Consider the following 26,854-nt stretch of genomic DNA (forward strand, 5'->3'; position numbering starts at 1 on the left):
CTGCTTGTTAACAGCAGGTGTTCATCACTAATGCTCAACAATCACTTACATATTCCAATAATTATCTCACTGCAACACTGCGTGTTGCAAAGCTTCCATAATTCCTCATTCACTGCAATCTTTAACTTATTTTGTCATCCGGAAAAGGAAAAAAAAAAAACATCAGCAATGCGTTATACCTGGTCTGTCCATGCAATATGTACATTCTGTCTTTTAAAAATCCATCTGGTAGGTCTGCTTATTCCTTCCACTGTGAGCTCCACATCCAAGCTTTGTGGGTTCTTCATCTCTGTATGATATTCAGCCACGGCCTGGAACACCATGATGGTCGCCTAAAACAGGAGCATCCAAATATGACTTTTCTTCTACTGTTTCTACTTTAAGACAAAAGGAGAAATTCTGAAGAATGTTTGTGTCAGATATTTTCACATAAAAGTGATCACAACGGTATAGTAAAAAAGTACTTTTGCATCCTTTTTAAAGGGGACCTATTATGCTCACTTACAGGTTCATTGTTTGTATGTATCTACTATAATACATTTACTTAACTTAAAGGGATAGTTCACTTTGAAATTAAATTTTGGTATGTTTTAGCTTACCTCAAGGGAATCCAAGATGTAGGTGTCTTTGTTTCCACAGTAGTTTCAATTTTAATATTTTTAGGTCAAACTGTTCTTGTCTGTCAATCATATAATGCAGGTCTAAGACACGAAACGAGCGGTTTGTGTGAGAAAACGAACAGTATTTATATCGTTATATCATTTTTACCTCTTGTTTACCTCAAGAGCGATCACTTACGATGCTTTCCGGCACTTGCGCTGACTAAGCCAGAACGCACGCACACGTCACACACCACGACACCAGGAAGCGCGCGCCCTCAGATCACTTGGACGTGGTTGTGTACAAGAGGTAAAAACTATATAAATACTGTTCGTTTTCTCACACAAACCGCTCGTTTCGTGTCTTAGGCCATCAATGTGTACTTACGATGGGGAATTGTTTTATTTGGACTTCTCTGTGCATGCTCTTTGAGATAGTGACCATAGACCTGCATTATATGACTGACAGACAAGAACGGTTTGACCTAAAAATATCAAAATTGAAACTACTGCGGAAACAAAGACACCTACATCTTGGATGCCCTTGAGGTAAGCTAAAACATACCAAAATTTAATTTCAAAGTGAACTATCCCTTTAATGTTCAAAAATATTAGTTTCTTACAATATACATTGTTGCAGCGCACATTTTCACCCTCTGTTTTAGCTTTGGTTTCTTTAAAATCAGCCTTTCGAAAAGCTCAGTCTGTTCTGATTGGTCAGCTGGCACGAGTCTGTTCTGATTGGTCAGCTGGCACAAGTCTGTTCTGATTGGTCTGCTGGCACGAGTTTGTTCTGATTGGTCAGCTGGCACGAGTCTGTTCTGACTGGTCAGCTGGCACAAGTCTGTTCTGATTGGTCTGCTGCTTAGAGCTTGTGCTGGAAATGTAATATCCCTTACCATAACCAGTGAGTATCAGCTCCAGAGGCTTCCTGAGATGCTGTAAACACGTACGCTAACTATGGCATCAGTGTTGCCATATCAGTTCGAGTGTGAGTCGGATAATGACAGTCAAGAAGAACAAGTTGATCGACCCGAAGCACCTCCGTAAGCACGACTTGTGAACCACTGTTTCTTAAGTTCATCTGCTTTAGGAAAGCCGCAGTTAAAGGGGGTTTAGATTCAGGGTGTCTCTTGGACGTGGTGACAGCACACTACTTACTAACTCAACCAGGCCTCACTCCTTTTTTTGCATATGCATTGGGCAGAAATGTTAAGTTTTAGTAAACTTTAAGCTAAAGTTCAAGTATATATTTGGTCATCATTATGCTGATCAACATTTCCTCTAGTTGGGCAGTTTGACTCTTGTCGTTTTATGGGAGTTTGTTGTCTTTGAAACAATGTTTACCAAAACATATAATTAGTTGCAAAGGAAGCCAGCATTGAAGATGATCAGGTGAAGTAGTATTCAGCATCATAAAGTAGAATAATTCACTTATCTTATCCTCGGCCAAAAGTGGTTATTTATTATTAATAGACTATATTCACCAACAATACTTTCTTGCAACAGATCAGATTTTTGATTTTTAAATACACTGTGGGTATTTTTTTGACACACACAGACATCAAGCTGGTAATGCTGTTTGTGGAGTTGTTTAATCCTCCTCTGCTGAGATCTTCAAAGATTTAATGTCTTCTTTTATCTTCAGTTGATTTCATCTGAGACTGTGGCTGAAGTCAGTTGTAGTTCTTGTGTTTCTGCTCGTCTCTTTTTCTGTTCTCTTCTTTCCTTCAGTGATTCTGCTTGTTAACAGGCTTATTAAGGCTGAGATGACTCCATATTTAATATACACAGATGTTGTGGCTCAGATAAGGTCCAGTTCTGCTTTATTTCTTTGCTCTTGGCTAACATCTGGCATTGCTATTTGGGCCAGATCTGGGACGTCACAATGTTGCTATGTGGATTATTGGACCCCATCCGAATGATGGCTATAACTTTCCTGAACTTTATGAAGTTTATCGTACTTCACACAAAACATGAAGCGTTTGTTTTCATTCTGGAAAGTCACTGTCAGGGCTGAATAAATCACAGTACAAGTGCTCATTAAAGTCTTATGCATTATCATCAACATACACAGTGAATTACACAAAACCACTCGTTACAACTAACAGCAAAAAATATATATACAGACCTTAAGCGCGCGCTATCCCTTTCATTACTGCTGAGACCAGTATCGATCCGGGGACTATAAGTTGAATCATGAACAGTTGGTACTGATCCATCCTCGAGTAACAGCTTTTTATCAAAACCTGTGTTTTGTATTGTCCCTTTTTTACAAAGCAGTCTGGTGTAAAATGATTCACACAGACATAAACGCATTTAGGTATAAGGGGGCGCATTCCCTTCAAAAATAAAAACGAATCCACTGCGTCTTCAGCGTCTCTGATGACGGGAGTACATGAAGACTTATGTTCACTCTTACATCCAAAAACCAAGCACAAATTTGCTTATGAGACATTCTTGTCACTACAGCTGCTCTGGCCTGCAGAAAATGGCGGACAGTGTACAAATCGCTCAGGGCGGAAACCATGCTAATACTGTCCGTCAACAGCCTGTGCAAACTGATGTCACTTTGTACAGAATCTGCAAATGGCTTGTTCTGAGACAGTGCTTATTTATGGGAATAAAAAAGGAATGGGTGGATTTTTATCATTATAGGGTGGTTGTGTACACACAAAAAAATGCTTTTGTGGTTTGCTATTGGTGGATCTGATGTGAGTGACAGGCTGCTTCGGGAGGAGGAACATGAATTTAAAAAAATAATGATGTGATACCTGTGTGGCGCCGGATCCACCAAATTGGGACTGTTGTGAACGCAGCCAGCGCACTGCCTCTCCTGCTTTATCAAAGTCTTTGTCCTTCACAAGTGCCAGCACAGCATAGGCCGTCGCCTCCATTGAGTGATGATGCTGTCCAGTGACAGTCCAGGACCTACCGGCTGATTCAAACACAAAGCAGGAATAATGACAGGACTGTGTTCCATTACTGTTATTGTAAACTGGTAGGCACAGCCTACCCAAGATTTTGAGGAAAATGGAAGAACCATTTAATGTTAATACAATTCCTAGTTATTCATTTCACAAACTGTTAGACCTTACCAGGCTTTTTTACAGTAAAATACTGGCAACACTGTTGCCAGTCATTTACTGTTAATTGTACAGTTCTTTACTGTAATCTACAGTATGTTACTGTGAAACTTAATTAATGCACCAAATTAAAACTCGAGTTAATTCATTTCACTTGCAAAAACTGACTGCCTTAAAAGGTACAATATGTAAGAATTTTGTATCAAAATATCCAAAAACAGTGTTTCCCAAACCTGCTCCTGAAGGATCCCCAACACTGCACGTTTTATATACGATTTAGTCATGTTTTGAATGAATTCACTATTACACATTAGGTGTTTGCAGTTTTATACTAAGAGAATTTTCAGTGGACTCAAATTAATTAAGTTCACAGTACTATCAGTGTGAATACTAGTTTTTAAACTCAAACTGTGTGAAGCAATCGGTTTCCCAAATGATACGAGTTACTTTCCATGGTATTTTTACGGTAATATACTGTAAAAAAGGAGAGCTGTAAATTAATGGTAAAGGGCTGTAAATTACAGGACATTGCTGGCAACCAGCTGCCAGTAGATTACCATTTTTTTACAGTGCTGACAACCCTGTTTTGAGTCACCATTGTGCAGAAGAGTAGAGCCTGTGCTTCAGTCCAGGAGAAGATCTAGAAACATTGATGATTTGCTGCATGTTGCTTTATTTAACAGGTGGTGACTGTGTAGTAGTTGATGACGCAGTGGAAATCTCTTTATTTACAATATTTTTTATAGTGGTCTCAAATGAAATAAGTTCACAGTAATACTTTGCTCACATTATTAGTGCATTATAAATATTATTTAAATGAAATTTGGTCAATTGAAGGCAGTCAGTTTCTGCGAAAGGAAACAAGTTAACATGAGTTTTAATTTAGAGCATGGTATTTTTACAATAACATACTGTAACATTACAGTAAAGAACTGTAAAATCAACAGTAAATTACTGGCAACAGTGTTGTACTGGCAACACGCAGTGTTGCAGTGAGATAATTATTGGAATATGTAAGTGATTGTTGAGCATTAGTGATGAACACCTGCTGTTAACAAGCAGAATTCATTCATTCATTCAAACCTTTATTTAACCAGGATAAAAAACTCCTTGAGATTAAAAATCTCTTTTACAAGAGTGTCCTGGCAAGTGGCAGCAGCTCGGTTTCAAATAGACATAGAGGCACTTACAGGTAAATACATAGACACACTTTCACGCATCATATTCAAACAACAATATCATCATTAAAAAATAAAATAAAATAAAAAAAATAGGTCCTAAATCAATTTAAAAACAGTGACAGACAGACTGCCTTTGTGCAAGATGTTTAATTGAAAATGTTTGGTTTGTAGTCACTATTATGGGGATCAGTGTTTGCTTTAGTTGGGATGCTGACCCTTGACTTTTTAACATTAGTTTTTTTCTGGCCGCTTGAACTGTGTGTGTCTTAGACAAGCAGGAGTTCAAAATGTTTTAATGAACTATATGATTTCAATATCCTTCAGAATAACTGATTACAGAAACATTGGTGGATCTCATGCTGTAGATTCACAGACATATGATTAATAAATATTAAATATCTATAAAATGTTAAACTGGCTTGTAAACTGTTTTCACACTCAGTGGCTGGAAGTCAGTTGTAGTTCTTGTGTTTCTCTTTTTTCTGTTCTTGTTTCTCTGTCCTTCAGTGATTCTGCTTATCAGGTGTTCATCAGTTTCTCACTTCACTCTTCACTCTGTCAAGTGGACTATCTTAGTGAACTAATGCAGGGAATAGTGAATGAGGGTATAGGGTGTGATTGTGAAAACAGCCTCTCAGAGTCGATTTTGAGTGCTGTTAATTCACAGTATAGCTATTTTCTCGAAAACGACAAATATTACCCAGAATGCACTGTTTTCTACAGTATATTACTGTTTTAATGGAAAATGGTATGAAACTATCAGAATTTGTGCCTTTTTTACAGCAAGGCTTAACAGTGCATCACAGAATGTGTGTTCCATGTTTGTAATTTCACCGCTGTTACATATAATATAAAATAAAATATTACTGAAGTCCATCACTGCTCTTTCCCATGAACGTGACTAATCTGCCAATGTAATTACAATCGTTCAGAAAACCGTGCTAAAGTGAGTCTTGAGGGTGAGAAAGGGAGGGGGAAGCGAATCCATAGCCAGAAACTATTGCTTTGAGTATTTAAGGAGGCGAACCTCCCTTCATATATGAACCAATCATCATAGAGATGTAATTTACTTGAAATTAGTTTTAACTGCTTCTGTTGGTAATCTAGCAAGTGAATTCATTATGGAGGGTAGAGATATTGAACATGTAATCGCCATTAAATTTACCAAGCTGCCATTCAAGCTGCAGCTCCAAATTTAAAACGAAGGAAGACACCAGCTGGACATCACAGGACAGTATACCAAACTGAGCATCAGTCATCTTCACTAAATATGACTGAACGTGCTCTTTTAATATAGACATTTAAATAGACAGCAGGATGGATATTTTTCTTCAAATGATAGGTGAGTGAAATTATTAAATCAATTTAAATCGTCTTGCTATATGTGTGTCTAAAAGTAAAAAAAAAAAAAAAAAAAAAAAAAAAAAATTAATTAAGTAAGCAAATACAAACCTTCTCCTTTGGTGGAATGTTTCATCAAGATCTCTTTATTGAGTTTTTCAGCATTGGCCATGGCGTAGGACGTCATCGCAACAGCGTAAGGATTGGTCAGTTGTGGAAGTCGACCTTCTAAGAAAGCAACAGCCCTCCTGATACTTTCATGCAGACTCTATAAAAGAGTGTGCAAGAAGTTAGACTTAGATCAAATCTCAAGACCCTGCATTCTCTTTCATTCTGTTGCATATAGATGTTTCTGAAAACAAATGCATGAATATTAATTTGGTCGTGCTGATGTTGCTGACTGTACTTACACCAACTGATCCAGCACAGATCTCTCTGCCCTCTTGCATGGCAATCACAACAAAGGCCGTCAGAGAGGCATCGGCATCTTTACCTTGTACATCACCCTGGAATAAAGCACACATAAACAGACTTTATCACAAATCATTCTAATAGCTGAGTTTTGGTTTGGCTGGTCAGCATGGCCCCATTAGAGGATGCTCTGTCTGGCAAAGTTATAATATAATAGCACACTTTGTGCTTCAATGACCACTTTCAGCTCCATGAAGATCCTACGATAGAATTGGGCCTATACCTTGGCACATAATGTTTTTTCTTTGTACTGTAGTTTACTGTAATCATTTCATGCACAACTACTGGTATACCATCATTGCCTCCAACCAGGTGAACTCAAATACAGTCAGTCATGACAATCATAAGATAACATTCAACTTACCACCATCGTTCCATGAATTACAGGTGAATCCTCTTTAAAGGAGCCGTCTGCCAGTTGTTTGTGGAGAACCAGCCACTTGAGGGCGCTGCAGATCACATTGTCCTCCATAGCAATTAAGTTATTGGCCATGATGAAGACTTTAGCCACATATGCAGTCAGCCTTTAACAGCCAAGCAGAATAATAAGGATAATAATTAAGCTCATGAAAAGTCTTAAATATCTTAAATGGCATAAGAAAAGTCTAAGTTATTTATTTATTTAATTTTAGGACTGAAAAACAGTAATCGTGATACTGCTTAATGTGACTGTTAAAGTCACCAGAAAATCAAAATGGCCATTTAAAAAAAAAAAAAACATAGCAGTATTTAATATAAATGATTTATCTGTGCACATCATCGTCATAAAAAAAAAAAAGAACATTCAGTATATACAGTAGATTTTATGAGTATCTGCACAGTAATCAGTTTTTTTTGGTCTTTCTATAAACACATTATTATGGTATCGGCAAAATAGGTGGGGGGTGGGTTGGTGTTCAACAGAAGACACCGGTGGTGAGATCCGCTCAGGGAACCAGATACTTGACACTAGGGCTGAATCCGAAAATCGCTCCCTAAATCCACTAATGAAAAAGGAGTGAGCCACACAAGGGCCGTCATTCCACGCTGCATGTGGGCCAGATCCGTATTCCACAAGTGCCAGATGTGGGCCGTATCTGGGCCGAAACAATGTTGCTATCTGGGTAATGTCCACTATGGTTTCGGACACCACTGCAAATGAAGGTCCCCTCAAATAGTGATTTATTTAAAGGAGTCATAACCTGCAATTTTCACTTTTCCACGAGAATCAATGTATGTTATGATTACCTAACGATTATACACTGGCCGGGAAGCCGATATTTAAAAGTGAAGCGTTTGTTTACCTCAGGGTAAATAAACCAGCGCGCGTGCACGCGCACTCAAATACGAGATTTTGATTTCAGCCCCGTCTTGACGTCATGACGGGGCAGGATATACCATATATGGACACCGCAAACCTATGCCGCGGGAAGCCCGCCCCTCTCCCCCTCATATTAGTTCAGTCGACTCGAGAAAGATGGAGAAACATAGTGCACACTGAGTTGCTCTGTTGTTGACTGCCAGAATCAACATGTAAATGTGTTTTCTCTCCCAAGAACGGACCAAGCTGTCAGGGACCAGTGGATTAAATTCATTTTTAATGACGCGGTTCCTACAACCCTTCCCACTGGCTTAACGTTATGTGTCTGTGCTAACTAAACATTTTACGCCGGAATCCTTCACAAATTTGAGGCAATATCAGGCGAAGTTGGCATCGAAGCTCGGGAAAAAGGGGCCATTTTCAACAATCAGAGACTTGCCTGCAATTGAAACGGTAAGAATGTGTTTTTATTGCTCTACTGTGTGTAACAAACAGCAGCTGCTAATGCGGCTATTGTATGCTAGCGGGAGTATTAGCTTCGAGGTAAACATGGGGAATGGCTGCTAACGTTACTTTGCAAACAACAAATGACTGAGATCATCATGAATTCGGCTATTGTATATTGATTGCCTAACGCTTATATATGAGGAGCCGTCTAGTTTGTGTGTGTGTGTGTGTGTGCTCGCGTCTTATATGAGTAACTTATGTGCGCGAGTTTGTGTGTGTGTGCGCTCGCGTCTCATATGAGTATGTGCGTGGAGAGTTCATATACATGTATGTGTGACTACTTAGTATGTATGCAAGCGTGTTTCATATATGTGTGCGTGAATGAAGTTTGATTTAAGCCCTAAACGGCGCCTCATACTTATACACTGGCCGGGAAGCCGGTCGCGGCCAGGTCGGGTTCATTCATAACTTGCGCCATGATGTCATTTTGGAATGATATGCTAAAGCGTTACCTGCGGTGTCAACCCCCCTCCTTCCTGCCACCAATCAACACGCCCCTCATTTGCATTATTAAAATGACTGTCCACGACAGCCAAAATATCGCATCAGATCTCGCGAGACAATAATGCCTTCAGAAATAAGGGTCAGAGGAGCTCTGTGTTTATTTTTTTTTTCACTTTTCTTTTTTAGAAGGGCCTGAAAGACTATAATACAGCAGTAGGTATCCAAGGTAATACAAGGTTATGACTCCTTTAAGGGTATAGGGGGCAATTTCGGACACAGCTTTGGTGAAATAACCTGCAGGAGAATGGGAGGACACAGGCAGAAGCAGGACACATGATGATCAGGTGAACACAATCAAGCAAACTAGGAATAATTCACCTACTTATACTATGCCCTGAAAGTATGTACTTTTTGTGAAGAAAGAGTACATACTTTTGAGTGTGTAGAAGAATAGTAGATAAGCTTTAGGACATACTATCATGTCATATGGTTGCTCTCTGATGCATCCTGTCACAGTAAACTGACCTGTCAATCATCTTGTCAAAGATAAATCCTCCACATTTCATTTCATTTCATTTCCTACCGTATTGGAGAGAAATGTAGAAGCACGATGATCTGCAGTCGTGGGTCTTTCTTGCGGAGACTCTTCTCATATTCATGCATAACAATGATTTAAAAGTTAATGGCCAAACGGATCTTTCTAAAACTCGACCTTGTTAATGCAGATGAAATATAACATGGATAACATTAAATAAATATTTTTTTATCAGGTTAAACTTTGATTAGTCACTCAAACCTTTATCTAAACCTCTCATTGTTGTTCGCGCATATCCGCCATGTTTTGTAGTTTTTTAACACTTTTTACTCGTGTTTGTAGTTCCTGCTCCAAAGCGCAGTGGGTTATGGGTAATATGAGCTGTTTTGTGCTGCGTTCCAGTCCACTTTTAGACACGCACTTACGAACTTCCCTAAGCACTTCCCCTCGGGGGAATCCCCGCCGCCATTTTGAAGTGCGTTCCACTTCGTGAAGTGGACGAGGGAAGTTTATATGGACAGACACTCGCTCCCTCGATTTTGAGTCTACTTCATATGTAGGCCTACACTTCAGGCACCTATATGTCCCACAATGCAGTACAATTGTGACATCACCACAAATCTCTAATCACCACCACAACAAACAACTCTGATATATCAATTATATATATATTTTTTCACACACACCTATATACATTTGGATGCTGCATTAAACATTCTTAAAGGGAAAAAAATGTAAATAATAAATCAACTCTATAGCTGATTCCAAGTGATCAAGGGCTTAGGATGTTCCAGTTCAGCCCATTGCAGTTTCCGCCAGTAGTGGGCACTCGTGCATCGTAAGCAATGACGTACATCCGAGTGAACGAGACGGAGGGAAGTTAGCGAGTGAAGGGCATGACAATTTTGGACTGGAACGCAGCCATGGTGAGCACAGATCCACACTTCGAAAATCCACCGGAAATAGTAGACCACCTGGGGACTTCTGGCATCCTCTTTTCAACATACTTTGGGACACACTTATTTTAATCTCACATCCTGCAGGGAAGGACTAAACAAGGGGGCGTAGTAACAGCAAACGGGACGAGAGGAGCACATGGCCAACACAAACAGAGTCGTGTGCTCAGGCACAAGACAAGCAAAGAAACATGAAACAAAGACAAAACAGACATTGCTATCAGGGCAGGACACTGAATGTGTTGTAGTTGAATGTGTGCACAGCCTGTTTGATTAAGTAAAACACTTTTATTTTGAGATTGTATCTGATCTGGATGGGCACATGGCATTCGTTTTTAAAAAAGCCTTATATTTGACTTTAAAAACACTTCAGATACCATATTATTATTATTATTATTATTATTGTTATCATTATAAATAATAAAACATGTACCACTGGAAAAACTTGACATTTTATTTCTCCAAAAACACAAATGAATTTACCATGTGCTGCTCGGCCTGTTTGTCCAGGTAGCGTAGGATCCATCTGATTTACGGTAACTCAGCTGCTGTTGATAACCTTAATAATGCAAAAAAAAAAAAAAGAGTATTTGTCTTTGTTCATCATTTATATGTATTTATATTTATATTTATAAAATGTTGTGATGCTGAATCCAAGATTTTCTTAAGAGTTATCTTTCAGGGTTTTTTATTTATTCAAATCATACACTGCGTCTGAAATAAAATACTTCCCCTACTATATTGCATGAGAAAAACAGTACGCCAACAGAGTAGTATGTGCGGATGCATAGTATTGGAAAAACAGTAGGCAAAAATGCCCCTGGATGACCTACACTGTTAGACCTTACCATTTTTTTTTTACAGTAAAATACTGGCAACACTGTTGCCAGTAATTTACTGTTAATTGTACAGTTCTTTACTGTAAAAATGCACTAAAACTCTTGTTAACTAATTTCACTTACAGAAACCGACTGCCTTAAATTGACCAACTGTCATTTAAATGTATTAACTAAAATTTATAATGCATTAATAACGTGAGCAAAGTATTACTGTGAACTTATTTCATTTGAAACCACAACAAAACTTTTGTAAATAAAGAGATTTCCACTGGACCAGCAACTACACAGTCACCGCCTGTTAAATAAAGCAACATGCAGCAAATCATCAATGTTTGTAGATCTTCTCCTGGACTGAAGCACAGGCTCTACTCTTCAACATAACGGTGACCCACAAAACAAGATTTTACAGTAAACTACTGGCAACAGTGTTGCCAGTATAAACCTGTTTTATAACTTACAGTTTATTACTGTTAAAATACATTTTGTGGGTGTGTCTTTTTATCTTACACTGTTAACCCTTTCAACCCCACAGGGAAATCCACACTACAAAGAGTAAAAGTAACATTGAGACAGTGTTGCAGTGAGATAATTAAGGGAATATGTAAGTGATTGTTGAGCATTAGTGATGAACACCTGCTGTTAGAACAGAAAATAGAGAAACACAAGACCTACAACTGACCTCCAGCCATTACACATTATTGCACTTATTATTAGGGCTGGGCGATATGGGCAAAAAAAAAAAAATCACGATAATTTTTTTATATCAGTCGATATCGATAATTATCACGATAAAAGTCAAATCTTTATTTCTTTCAAGTTTAAAGGCATATTTTTGCTCCTAAGTAAAAGCGTTAACTGTGGTTTTAAACTACTCTTTATTGTCAGAACATATCATGACAAACACTTGCCAAACAGGTGATCATTTCACAAATCTGAGGTAGAACATTCAAACATTTGTCATTTTTCCTTAACAAAATAAATATATTTATTGGACAATTTCTTAGTTTCTGCATGTGCTAATTTTTTTTTTTTTTTTTTTTTGGTAAAATGTAACATTCTGACTGTTTGAGTTTTATTAAACTTAACTATTGGTCATCCAGTATCATGCATTTAGATCATGACAACCACAGATGAAACCAGGCATAGCCTGTAGCACCTCTATCATGGCAAAGTGTAACTTTATGGTTTCTATGGTATTTGTATGAAAAACAGTAGCCTAAATACATTATTAAATACTGTAATTATATTCCATTAGTCCTTTAATACATTGTCTACATTAATAATATAATACAATTCAATATGTATATCCCAGATTTCATGGTGCAGTTGATATTACTAGGCTAACGTTACGTTACAGTAAATCCATGGTAAATGATGGGAATTTGTAGACGGAAAAGCCTTCAGACTGTATCGCTGCGCACAGTGTTTCTCCTGTTTGTCAGCGCTGTTTCATCTGCCTTTAAACTGGTTTAAATCACGGAGACATTTGTGTTCTTCGCTGAACTCAAGCGCTTCTCACTGGATTTCGTGACCGAGACCGATCAGTAAACGCATCTGCTCTAGTGAGCTCGCGCTCGCGCTGCCGTTTGGACTTTGAGCCGAGCGGATAAATGGTCCGTGTGGCGCGCGGTTCAAATGAGTTTCGTTCCGCTTTTGGCGCATAAACATTATCGAACATTTATCGACCTCTTGATATCGTTTTATCGAGAAAAATTATATCGCGATAATTATCGTTATCGTTTTATCGCCCAGCCCTACTTATTATTAACCAGTATGACTTTATTTCTGTCATACATCTACGGAAGTTGTTATTAAGATGTTTAATTGAAAATGTTTGATTTGAAGTTACCATTATAGAGATCAGTGCTTGCTTTAGTTGGGATGCTGATGCTAAAACATTAATTAGTTTTTTTTTTTTTTTTTTTTGCTGCTTGAGCTGTGTTTTTGCAAGTCACACTTGTGCACACACACAGTTTATGAATGAGTGTGGTTATGATGACAAAATCATCATATTGCCTGTTCATTCACTAAAGTATTCATTTTCACTCATTCAGAGTTAAATCCTCAATTAAAAGTGTTACATTACCACACTGTGAAACCACAACAGTAAATTACAAGGTTTTTTTTTTTTTTTTTTTAACACATGCATAACCAGAGAAACAGAGCTACACTGACTTTTAGAAACACAGAGATATCACAATTTAGCACATGAATCTCAACAATGGTGGCAATATATATTTTTTTATTCATGCAGCAGTGCATGCTGGGAGTTTTATATTATCCTGGAACCCAGCATGCATTGCGACATGAAACTTTTGATTGTCACCATTGTTGAGATTCATGTGCTGATTGTTGATGTCTGTGTGTGTCCAGAATAAGCAGGAGTTAAAATTTTTTTAATGCACTATATGATTATGATATTTTTCATAAGAACTTATTGTAGTATACATAGTTCCCACATGACGTCACAACATACGGGCATTTGCCGACCCGGCGCCATTTCTGAGGGCAGAACACAACATTCTTACAATGCAGAACATGAGAAGAAGAAGCTGAAACGGAAATTTTGTGATTAAAAAGTGAAAATGGTCATCTCCTGCTGGGTCAATGGATGTTCCAATCGTGCCGGAGGTTCAGTTAAATTTAGTTTTTTAGCATTTGCCGACCCGGCGCCATTTCTGTGGGCAGAACAATAGTAGAAGAAGCTGAAGCGAGTTAATTTCGTGATAAAAAGTGAAAATGGTCATCTCCTGCTGGGTGAATGGATGTTTAAATCGTGTCGGAGGTTCAGTTAAATTTGGATTTTACAGTATACCCGTCATTAGACTTCATGAATGTGAGAAGACTAAGCTTTTGTCAGAACAACGACGGAGGTTATGGCTGGCGAGGATAAACAGGAAAGAAACTCCCTCAAAACACGCAAGAATTTGTTGTTTTTTATTGCGAGTGTACACAAATATAAGTTAACACTTTGCAGTTTGAATTATGTCCTGTATGAACAAAATGACGAGATATTAAAAACATACAAAAACAACATTGTTTCCACTGTTCGATCGCGCCCGCGACTCTCACTCTCACACACACACACATTCACACACACACACACATTCCAGCACGGCAATCTCAGATTATGTCCCTAAAGAACCCGCGTATAAAGTAGTTCCGCATTACATTAATTAATTTGCACGCGAGTTTTATTTATTTTCATACGTGTATATTCATATTCATGCACATATTTCCAGGCTCGGAATTGCTCACATGTATTAAAACTCCTAGCCAATACCAGATAATGGCACACATGATAATACTGTATCTGAGGCAAAGCTGCATAATCAGTGCTTCCTTTGTTAGCGCATACGGATCCACACCATTTATGACTGAAATTTTCGCATTGTACCTCTCTCTGTCTTGTGTTAATAGAGTCTCTTTATAATCTCTGTCACTTTGTCTCTTCATGATTTTCGTAACATTATAAATGGAAAGAAATATTCGAAATTTGCTTGTAAAACTCATAGACAGTATGGTAAAACATTGTAAACACAGCAGCTTTTGCCCTCAAAGATGGCGTCTCCGGGGAGGTCACGTGACATTAATTGGCCTGTGGGAACTATGTATTGATTTTATGTTGTAGATTTACATATGGGTATTTCATATTTACCATATATAAATAATAAATACAGAAAAAAAGAATAAATAAGGAAGAATCAAAGAATAAATACAGAAAAGATCAGAGAATCAGACATGTCCAGGATGATTGTGACATTATCACAAAAGCCAAAAACATCTGATCATCTTCCTCTTGGCTTTCTTGCGATAACAAATGTGTTTTATGAACTCACCGTTACAGCAGTCAGAGAGAGATGAATGGTAAGTAGTCAAGGGACAAGAGACCAACTAAAGCAAATACTGATCTCCATCATGGTGACAACAAACTTTATTATTAACTAAATCTCTGTTAATTCTCAACAAGAACTTTTGTACATGTGTGAAAGAAATAATGTTAAACTGGTTTGTAAACTGGTTTCACACTCAGTGTCGCTGGAAGTCAATTGTAGTTTTTGTGTTTCTCTTTTTTCTGTTCTTGTTTCTCTGTCCTTCAGTGATTCTGCTTATCAGGTGTTCATCAGTGTCTCAATTCACTCACTTCTTTACATTCACTCTGTCAAGTGGACTTTATTAGTGAACTAATGTAGGGAATAGTGAATGAGGGTATAGGGTGTGATTGGGAAAACAGCCTCTCAGTGTCGATTTTGAGCAATGTTAATTCACAGTATATTCCTGTAGGCTAGTTTTGTTTTCTACGGTATATTACTGTTTTAATGGAAAATGGTATGATACTGTCTGAATTACGCCTTTTTTTACAGCAAGGGTTAACAGTGTAGTAGACAGTGTACTACTACTTAGATTCTGGAGTTTGCATTCGATGGACACTATGGACACATGGGATTCGATTTACTATCCCATGAGGCCACGGGAGAGGATTTATGAATGACAGTGAACTGTCGCCAGTAACAACATGGTGAATGTAGTATGTCTGAATTTCATTCATACTATACACTATATAGAACATACTCTTTTAACGGTCATGAAGTTCAAATATTTAAGTGTATTACCAACTCAGACAGTACGTGATTTTGGACACAGCGATAGTCAGATTCTGTGTATCTGTTGTATCCTGCTGACCTGTGTTGATATGTTTAATGGCTTCATTACGGCGGTCTATTCCAACAGCCTCCCACTGATTGGTGCTGTCCAGATAATGAGTGGCAATGACAGGTAGAGTCATGTAGATCATGTTCTGCTCTCCAGAACCACTGGGCTGGACAATAAACCGTCCCATGAAGTCTCCACTGATGGCCTGCTCAACTGTCTGAGAGATCTCTTCATCTGGAAGGAGGAAAGAGGAATTTTCATTTTCTGTATTATTCAAGACATGAAGGAATATGTTGTAATCAGATGATTGTAGATCTATTAACCTTACTAGGTTTTTTTTTTCTTACTTGTGACTGTGACGAGCCAGTAAGCAGGTGTGTCTTTAATCCGATCACGTGGGATTTCAGGTCTTATGACTACATGTTGCTCTCCACCTGGGGTGAAACACATGGGACATGGGAAGTGTGAGGAGTCATTAGAACTGATCATAGGAGAGACATTTTGGATTGCTTTGGTGAGTATCAAGCCAGAAAAAAAGCAGATGATTGTGATCTCTTGATTAGAATGATAATGGTTATCATTTTTGTGGTTCTCAATAAAACTCACCAGTTTGAGCAGGACTGAGCTCCATATTAAATGTATTTAACTGAACTAGCACACCGTCAGACTAAAACAGAGAGAAAGAGAGAGTTAGCAGCCGATATAATGCAGGTTTCTCATGGTCTTCAACTTTTCCAGCATCTTGAAATGAGTTATCAGTTATCATCATTATCATTATCTTGTGACCAAAACAAGTGAAATCCTCCAATTTCTATTGACCTGATCTATCTCTCTATCTCTATCTCTATCTCTATCTCTATCTCTATCTCACTCACTCTCACACACACACACACACACACACACACACACACACACACACACACACACACACACACACACAGGTTATTTACAATCAATCTTGTCCAATGAACATTAAAAATACATTTGGTAATTATGCAAAGTGTACATTTGGTAAACTATTACTTTATGGGGAAACTGAACAAATCCAGGTAGAACAATTTGATATAGTAAGAAATACTTAAATTCTTAAAAGGTTAGTTCAGAATTTTCATTTTTGGGTGAACTAACCCTTTAATAGAGCTTGTACATGCATATCAATAATTGGAGCACAAAACAATATTAACAAAATTAGGTTTTAAATGAGCCCTAACTGAATCTTGAAACCCTAGATGCAAGTTTAATATTTTAAAGAAAAATGTTTTAATTACTTTACTATTTTTCACATATCATATAGCAAGTATTACACTGTTAACCCCTGTTGTAATGTCAAATTCTGACAGTATCATACCATTTTCCTTTAAAACAGTAATATACTGTAGAAAACAATGCATTATGGGTTATATTTGTCGTTTTCGAGAAACTAGCCTACAGGAATATACTGTGAATTAACAGTGCTCAAAGTCGACACTCAGAGGCTGTTCCCAATCACAGTTGGTCTCTTGACCCTTGACTATAACATTAGTTTCTCTCTGGCTGCTGTAACGGTGAGTTTATAAAAGAAAAAGAAAAAGCCAAGACGTTGATGATCAGGTGTTTATGGCTGTTGTCAGCACATGAATCTCAATAACGGTGACAATCAAAAGGTTCATGTCGCAATGCATGCTGGGTTCCAGGATAGTATAAAACTCCCAGCATGCACTGCAGTATGAATAAATAAGTAACAAAATGACTGCCACCATTGTTGAGAGACGTGTTGATTTTTGATATCTCAGTTTCTACAAGACAGTGTTGCTCTGTTTCTTTGGTTGTGCATGATTTGTTAAAAAAAAAAAAAGTCATTGTAACTCATTACTGTAGTTTCACAGTAGTTTCACTCATTACTGTAGTTTCACAATATTCAATTTGAAATGTAATATGCAAAATGACAATGCAATATGTAAAATGGCAATGCATTTCTGTATTTAAATTTAAATTTTCCCATCATTTGTGCAACATTTGGTGCAAAATGAAAATGAAAATTCAATTATAAAATTTACATTTGCCATTTCATACACTAGTTTTAATATGTAAATTGGATACATAATTTAACGCTTTATAAGTTGCAAAATTTAAATTAAAATGTATTACAGAAATGATTAGATATGTTTAACATGTTCAAGCAAAAACTGTGGCAAAATTGTAATTTAGAATAGAATAGAATGAGGCATTTATATAGCGCTTTCATATGTACTACTGTACACCCAAAGCGCTTTACAATCATATCAGGGGTCTCTCCTCAACCACCACCAGTGTGCAGCATCCACTTGGATGATGCGACGGCAGCCACAGAACAACGGCGCCAGTGCGCTCACCACACACCAGCTATAGGTGGAGAGAGGAGAGAGAGTGATAGAGCCAATTCAATGTAAGGGGATTATTAGGAGGCCATGATTGGTAAGGGCCAATGTGTGGAATGTGGCCAGGACACCGGGGTTACACCCCTACTCTTTACGAGAAATGCCATGGGATTTTTAATGACCACAGAGAGTCAGGACCTCGGTTTTACGTCTCATCCGAAGGACGGTACTTTTTGACAGTATAGTGTCCCCGTCACTACACTGGGGCGTTAGGACCCACACAGACCACAGGGTGAGCACCCCCTGCTGGCCTCACTAACACCTCTTCCAGCAGCAACCTGGTTTTTCTCAGGAGGTCTCCCATCCAGGTACTAACCAGGCTCAGCCCTGCTTAGCTTCAGTGGGCAACCAGTCTTGGGCTACAGGGTGATATGGCTATATTTAAATGTTATTTTTTCTTAATTGCATTTACACTCACAGTTAAGACACTTGCGATTGCATTTCCATTAAGTGTCACGCAATGTATGGAATGCCAAAGCTGCCAATATTAAAAATAAATAAATACATAAATAAATATACAAATAAATGTAAAAAAGAAAAAATAAATAAATATATAAATAAATATACATAGAAAAGCAAAAAAAACGAAAATAAAGAATTATTTATAGATTTATTTCCTTATTTATGTATATATTTATTTTTTTCCATATTTATTTATTTATTCTTTTATTTATTTATACATTTATTCATTTCTACATTTATTTATTTCAACATTTATGTATTTCTACATTTATTTATTTCTTCATTTATTTCTTCCTACATTTCTTCCTGCGCAGGGTAATGAGGAGGGGGTGGTTTACCTCAGACATAGCAATCGAGCTCAGAGTAAGCGAAGGCGAAGGGTTGAGGCCACAGTGACACCCTGTGGCGAAATACGTATAGCTCACTGACGTTGATGCGGTCTGTGACTGCGAGGTATATGGTCAAAATCCTAAATCTTACTGTCTGTGTGACATGGATAGGCTACTCTTTATTCCGGACATGGCCTAGAACATCGTTTGGTCTGGATTTGTAAAATGTCCTGGGCTAACAAACATGAAACAGGGACTCTGAAACGGAAGCGCTTGATATTTTCCATTTTTCGGTCAGAACTCACGGAAAGGAAGCAGGGCACATATAGGCTACAGTGAAGTCGACGCAAGCATACTGACCAATGCTTTTGAAACGAGACCATTGCATTTTAATGTAGCCTAATTTCCAAAAACAATACTGACAGCAACAGAATTTTTTTTTAATTCTATTAAGCGGTGGTAGTCTTTAGCATAAACTCATGTCCAGGGGCAACCTTATTAAACGTATGAACGTCACGTTAATCCACCTCGATAAATTCAGTTAGAGGATAAGACTGTAGGGCAGTGTTAATTTCGTTGACGAATAATTTTCGTCATTATTTTCGTCAACGACATTTTTTCACAGACGAAAACGAGACGATAACTAAATAAAAACTAGTTTTGAATGACAAAAACTATTCATTTAACAGGTGGTGCCTGTATAGTTGCATTAATATATTATATTAATATAATTTGCAATATTTTATCGTGGTCTCAAATTAAAAAAAGTTCACAGTAATACTTTGATCACATTATTTGTGCATTACAAATTTTAGTTAATACATTTAAATGACAGTTGGTCAATTTAAGGCAGTCGAATTCTGCAAGTGAAATTAGTTAACTTGAGTTATAATTTCATTTTTACAGTAACATCCTGTAGATTGCAGTACAATTAACAGTAAATTACCACCAGTGCAATATCAGTTTAATCAAAGTAATAATTAGCTGATTATCAAAACAGTTGTTAGTTGCAACCTTATTTTGTTACCAGTTTGTTTTTCAGAACCTGATACAGTGATTCAGATGCAATTGAAGTTCTGACAACGCTTTAAATTCTGAACACCTTCCTATTTACATAGAAACCCAACAAATCATCCTGTTCCCTTTAAAACTGTTAGTGTGAACATATTATTGAAAAACAAGTGCCAGTCAGACGTACCACCACCTTCAGGGTCTTTCTCACTCCATCAGCGTAGATAGAATCATATGCTGAAGCTTTCACCTCAATCATGTGATTTCCCAGAGTCATGGGAATAATCACATATGAAACCGCTATGCTGGAGTCTTTGTCAACGTTTACTACTGTTCTGTATTTGCCTTTCTTACTGGCAAAGCTGCAAACATTTTCTGTCTCCATAAACTCCACACGCACCTGTGAAAACAGAAGAGTGAGACACATATTACTTCAATATCTAGGAAACTTCCAAAATTAATGGATTTGAAATTAATTTAAAATGTGTGATGGACATTTCTGTTTTGGTAAAGGACATTATCCTACACTTTTCTTTAGTTTGAGTCACAAGCATCTCAGAAGCCTGAAATGAGTCTCAGGATCCATGTACTACAATGATGCACATAGTTTTAATGTACACCATAAAACCTGAATGCATTTTTTATATTAAATCTGATCTACCCTCTTCAGATTCCTTGGTGTGTAGTTGTGAATAATGGCCTTGATTTCCAGTTGTTCACCGCGCACAGCTGAATAAGGGATCTTTAGGTCAATGAAAAATCTATTAAAAACGATCAGCTCCTCAGGTTCTGCCACACAGATGCCTTTGAGGAGGAACACAGACACACAGAAGGGTTTAAAGCAGCAGCTCCTGGATGATGATGATGATTTTCAGACCATGTATCCTGTGTTTGCAGCTTCATCTTACCAAGTGTTGGTGACAGACTGACAGCCAAGATCTGCCAGGTAGTAATAGAGTCTTTCAGGTGGATCACTTTATCTCTGACTGGTGCTGGACTGAGATATGAGGAAAATACAAGAAGACTGATGAAGTACTCTTTCTTTTTTTTCGTCAGACTCTCTCTCTCTCTCACACACACACACACACACACACACACACACACACACACACACACACACACACACACACGTCTGGTGCACTATCTTTGTGAGGACTCTCCATAGACGTAATGGTTTTTATACTGTACAAACTGTACATTCTATCCCCTTACACTGCCCCTATCCCTAAACCTACCCATCACAGGAGACATTCTGCATTTTTACATTTTCAAAAAAACTAATTCTGTATGATTTATAAGCTTTTGTACCCATGGGGACCTCAGTTTAGGTCCCCACGGTGACACGAGTCCCCATGAGTCTGTGTGCATTCAGGTTTAAGTCCCCACCGGTGTAGAAAAACATGTCCACACACACACACACACACACACACACACACACACACACACACACACACACACACACACACACTATGTCACCAACAGCTCATGTTGAATGACATAATTTGCAAGTGGTGTGAACGATGCTCAACTGACGGCTTTTGTCTAAAAGTCTCCTACTCACCAATTCTCACATAGATCAATCTCTTCCCAAAGCCAACTCTCAGGGAACTGAGTACGTGACACGATCTCATCAGAGTCTGTATAATAGTCATCATCATCATCTGTTGTAACAGATAAAAATGTGACAGAATAGACCTAATACAGCAAAAGGACAAACAATCAAGTTTGTAAACAAGTTTGAGTTTTACAAAGTCAAGTAAAAATGTATTAGGGTTCCAAGCCCCGATTGGTGCTAGAACCCTATGCACTGATTTACCAATCATTTATTTTCTGAAAGTGTATTGGGGGAATGCTATACATTTGTGAGAGAATGCAAAAGTATTGTCATAATATTTTTCCTCCCATCTCATATTTTTTCCCACCATGTCCCTTAACGGGCTCTGTAGACATCATGACTGGATCATTACTAGCATATTCTGATAATCCTCAAGATTAATGTTAACTTTATTCCAATTCAGGGTCCATTCAAGCCACAATGATAGAAAAACAACAGCAGAGATGAAGTCTAAAACATGTTTCATCTTTAAAAGTGTCGAATCATAAGAGCAGATTCTCACCCAGTGATCTCCGTCTTCTCTTTGAAAGGAAGGGACACTCCGGCGCTAGAGGGAATTTAATTAGAATGAAATTAGCATATGGCGCTCTAATGTGTGAGAGGGAATTCACTACAATTGAACTTGGTGCAGTGCTTTTCCAGCGCCGATTATACCAACTTAAATTAATAAACATATAGACACTGAAGACATTCAGGGGCAAATCTGTAAGAAATTATTTTAATTGTATGTTCATGGACACTGCCCCTATATATTGTTTGTAGTGAAATATAAAATAAAATATAATAGTATTTTTTATTAAAATTGAAGAAATTACAAATATACATATATACTTGTTCTGATGTTGGTTCCTCCTGCAGTGTGTGACTCAAACATCAGACCTGCATCACTGAAAACCCCCATACTGTCCCTTCCTCCTCCTGCCGTACAGCCGGTGTCATGCTTCTCTATGAAGTCCCAGATCTAAAGGTGCAAAAAGACACCAGTTGCATGCGGTTTAAATCAGAGCTGATTGTGCCATGACGTCTGAAGAAGGTCCTTCACCTGAGTCTGAGTGAGTCTGTTCTTGTTAAGGACATGCACAGCCTTGTCAACCACCACCAGCCCAACTCTAGCTCCAGGATCTCCAGTTATCTGCAGCTCGACCTCCTCTCCTGCTTCATAGGTATTCCTCTTGCCCTTCACCTGAAGCTTGAGCTGTTAAAACGAGAGACACTGAATCAGATCTAGTTGATTAGCATTTGATTGACATCAACTATTTCTTGTGATGGTTGACCCACCGTTCCCATGCATGTGTCCTTCACGTCGACCCAGACTGAATCAGACACCACCTCAGACGAGCCCACATGGTAATAAGCCACAAAGCGGAAGGACGGCACCATGTCTTTGGTTACAGTTAGAGGCAGAGTCACTAGAGGTTGTCCTCTTCTCTTTAACCTGTCTGCTTTAACAATCTGACCTTTACTTAAGATCTGAAAATGAGGAAGATGAGTATTTATGTTTTTATGGTATTTATGATATTCATATGGTTTCAAACACAAGCTGTGGAAGTTAATCAAATATTGATATAATAAATACATTTGTGGTGCAGCTGAATATGAAATAACCATAATCTTTACCATGTATGTGTAATCTTGATCTTTGACTCCTGGACTTTGTCCAGTGTACAGATTGACTCTCATTTGATCACCGATCTGAAGCTCTGCAGCATCAATGCCGATGTGCAGGTAATTCTTAGAGTCTCCTTTGGGAATGTAAGCGTGAGCCGTCATCGTCTTCACTGCCTGCTGTTCATCTGTTAATTGTGGATCTTTGGTTTTTGCCTGAAAAGAACAAATACACTGTTTTCTGATGTGCTGTGTAGTATATACTCCATTGCTTGGTCAACATATGTTAACTGATCTATTTTCCACCAGTTCTTCAGTGAAAGTGACTGAATATTAGTTGAGTTTGCAGGTCTTACAGTGATCTGCAGTGTAGAAGATCCTCCTGGAGTGTTGACGGTAACCTTAGCAATGCCATTGGCTCTTGTTTGACCTCTGACCCCTCCAGGATTGACCTCCACTACCACATTCTCAGCAGGAGTCTGGTCAGGATTTGTTACGTAAACCTGTTATATATAAATAATATATTTATGAAATTGTTCCTTAGTTCCTGCAACCCTTCAGGTTTGCAACTGTTTTGTAGGGATAGGCGATATGGCAAAATATATCTTTATTTATACTAGGGATGCTCATATTGACCGTTTAACCGTTAACCGAAAGTAAAAATTTTGACCGATTAATACTATCAGTTAAACGGTTTAAAACGTTTTTTTTTTTTTTGCTGCATGGTTTAAAAATAAAATACTATAGGCTATAGCTTATATTTCTTTACTCACGGAGCGCGTCGACACCATGGTGTTTTTTTACAGTCTATGGTCGACACGCGCAACCACACTCGTGAAAGACATTTTTTTTTTCGAGCAAGCAAAATGAAGCGAGCGAAAAGAAGCACTGTGCATCTGCGTGCATTTGGTGACGCAAAAGTGTGTGAAATTCGATGTAGTATGCACTCCAGGCGGCTAGGTGACAATGGACCGGTGATCGGCGCCTTCACTGTCTAGCAGACTTTGCGTTTTTACCCTGTCTATTACCCTTGACGGGAACGCGACGGTGGAGCGTTTTTAAGATTACCACCCTGGAGGGTGGTTTCACTTTTTTTGCGTTTTAAGCCCCAAAACGCCGTCGCCGTCTAAACGAAAGGCACATCTGATAAACTATTTTTACGTTTTCACCCGCGAGCGTTCTCGTGTAGGCTAAACAGGGCCTGTTTACGGAAAAAAAATTGCCAGTTTTTGAAAGCTTCGTTCAAACGGATTCAGTGTTTTCTTTTTGTCATCTTAATTTAATTATTTAAGTTTAAAAAATATATTTAGTGTAGGCCTATTTTGTTTTTTATTTGTATTATTTTATTGTTTTTCCTCTCACTGTCAGAAATGCTGCAGGTGCGTGAAAATTTAAACTAAATCCAGGTTCTGTTGTTGATCTGTTCTGTATGCTGCTGTTTGCACTTTGCACGTTAAAATAAACCCTTTGATAAAAAAAAATGTGTTTGTATTTTTTAAAGGGTCACAGATACGCGTCAATTTTATTTGTATTTATTGGCAATTCAATATTATAATCTTTCTTATCAGTTAACGGTTAATAATCGATTAACGAGCGGCGGTTGTCGGTTGGGAAAAGTAATCGAAATGAGCATCCCTAATTTATACATCTATATAAATATATAAATGCCACAAAAGGAAAGAAAAGACTATCGCAACTTTCGTCTCATGCAGATTTTGTCATATCGCACACATCAACTTAGTCTATGTAATGTTTATCTATGTTTATACCAAGACACTGAAGGGCATCCCAGGTTTGAAGAATTGTGGTGTTTTTTTGAAGTGGATGGTGTACGGTGACGTCACAATCTGAATGCCACTCCTTTCTGCTTCCACCATTTCACTGCCTGAAACACACACACACACACACACACACGATTAGCCTCTCATATACATTCACACACAGGCATGTAAACATAAAGATGTACAGTATCTGTTGAGTCTTACCACTTTCTGTTAAAAGACTGGCTGAAACATAGATTGATCGTCCAACCAGCTGGTTAATGTCTGGAAAGGTCTTAGTGATCATCTCCCTGCTCAGTTCTGCTGTACCTTCTCCTTCCCTAATCTATTCATATGAGAAAGACATTGACATCAGTCTACAAGACAAGATAAAAATGTATTGAATGTTTTAAGTCACTTTCTAGGTGAGGAGAAATGAGATTGATCCCAGCTTGTAAACTGTTTAATGTCTCTCACCTGAACTTTTTGCAGAGAGGCAGGAATACTTGTTTTCTTCTCACCGTCCATCACACCAAACATCACAAACGCATTTCCTTCCACCTTCTGTCCAAACAGGTACCTATAAAAGCACTGAAGACTCAAATTTCATCATTTACCTTTGTTTTTTAGTATTATTATTACTTTTTATTAATATTCATAATCAGTAGTATTATGTATCTCTTTTATACTTTTTATATACATTTATAATTGTTTGTACTCAATGCATTTTGTGAGAAAGGGAGAAAGGGAGACTTTGGACTGAATTGTGTGCTGAGTTGGAGACTGAAATGTATATGCAGGGTATACATTCCTATGTTAATGGAAACCATATGTTCTTCTCAGAGCCGGCCCGAGGCATAAGCGAACTAAGCGGCTGCTTAGGGCCCCGTGGCCACCAGGGGGCCCCCAATCGACAAGCGAGTTTTTTTTTTTTTTTTTTTTTTTTTTACATATTAATTAACTTAAACAAGTGACATAAATGAATGAATTAATGACTAATTCAAGACAAGAAAATTCAGATTTCATGATCAATATACCGGCCTACAACAACTGTGTCTGCCAGTGTTTGAGTCATGCGCATAACCTCGCGTGCATAGACAATTCGTGCGCAAAGTCACGGTATGTTAAGCCATGTCACAAAAATTGGATTTGATCAATGGTTGATGATTTACATTTAAATCAATGATTTATCCTTTAAATGTAATAATATTCTGAACAGAACAAGAGTAAAAAAATAACTATAATCAAGCCAAAACGAAATAATTTAAAGCGAAAGTGAAAGTAAGCGGCGTTGGGCTCACGTATCTCTCTCAAAAGAATCAAAATGTTTCAACATTCGCGATGTATTTGGATGGTAAACTATTCTTTATTATAGGCTTTGTACTTTACTCACGTTCCAATATTGACGGGGAAAAAAATCATCCTCTTCACTTGCGCTAAAATGTGCTTGGAAACATCACAGTGGAGCGGTGCTTACGCTGAATGTACAAATTGTACAACTGACTATTTAAACAGAGCAGTGTAATTTTTATATGTTAGGTTGACTATTTTATTATTATATTCTATTACGGCTATAACGAACAGGCGTGTGTGTGTGTGTGTGTGTGTGTGTGTGTGTGTGTGTGTGTGTGTGTGTGTGTGTGTGTGGGTGGCGCGGGCGCGATCAAACAGTGGAAATATAAAAACATACTCCGTCATGTTCATACAAGACATCATTCAAACTGCAAAGTGTTGCAAAACGTTGGAGGATATTTTGCAAATAAT

At 37.9% G+C, this 26,854-nt stretch overlaps 1 pseudogene across 1 annotated transcript in view; it reads right to left on the minus strand.

Annotated features, from left to right (window-relative positions):
- The window catches only part of LOC307152133 (complement C3-like), a 340,855-nt pseudogene that overhangs the window by 286,359 nt on the left and 27,642 nt on the right, over positions 1 to 26,854 (minus strand). Inside the window, exons 8-20 of the transcript XR_013824042.1 lie at positions 25,568 to 25,670; positions 25,316 to 25,436; positions 25,100 to 25,215; positions 23,687 to 23,833; positions 23,343 to 23,546; positions 23,004 to 23,195; positions 22,768 to 22,920; positions 22,557 to 22,686; positions 22,228 to 22,272; positions 21,672 to 21,771; positions 21,019 to 21,107; positions 20,772 to 20,914; positions 20,298 to 20,510 (exon numbers count right to left, since the gene is read on the minus strand). The product of XR_013824042.1 is annotated as a complement C3-like (transcript). The remainder of the gene's footprint in view (positions 1 to 20,297; positions 20,511 to 20,771; positions 20,915 to 21,018; positions 21,108 to 21,671; positions 21,772 to 22,227; positions 22,273 to 22,556; positions 22,687 to 22,767; positions 22,921 to 23,003; positions 23,196 to 23,342; positions 23,547 to 23,686; positions 23,834 to 25,099; positions 25,216 to 25,315; positions 25,437 to 25,567; positions 25,671 to 26,854) is intronic.

The sequence above is a fragment of the Squalius cephalus genome, assembly GCF_949319135.1.
Source record: "Squalius cephalus genome assembly, chromosome: 2".
Classification (NCBI taxonomy): Eukaryota; Metazoa; Chordata; class Actinopteri; order Cypriniformes; family Leuciscidae; genus Squalius; species Squalius cephalus.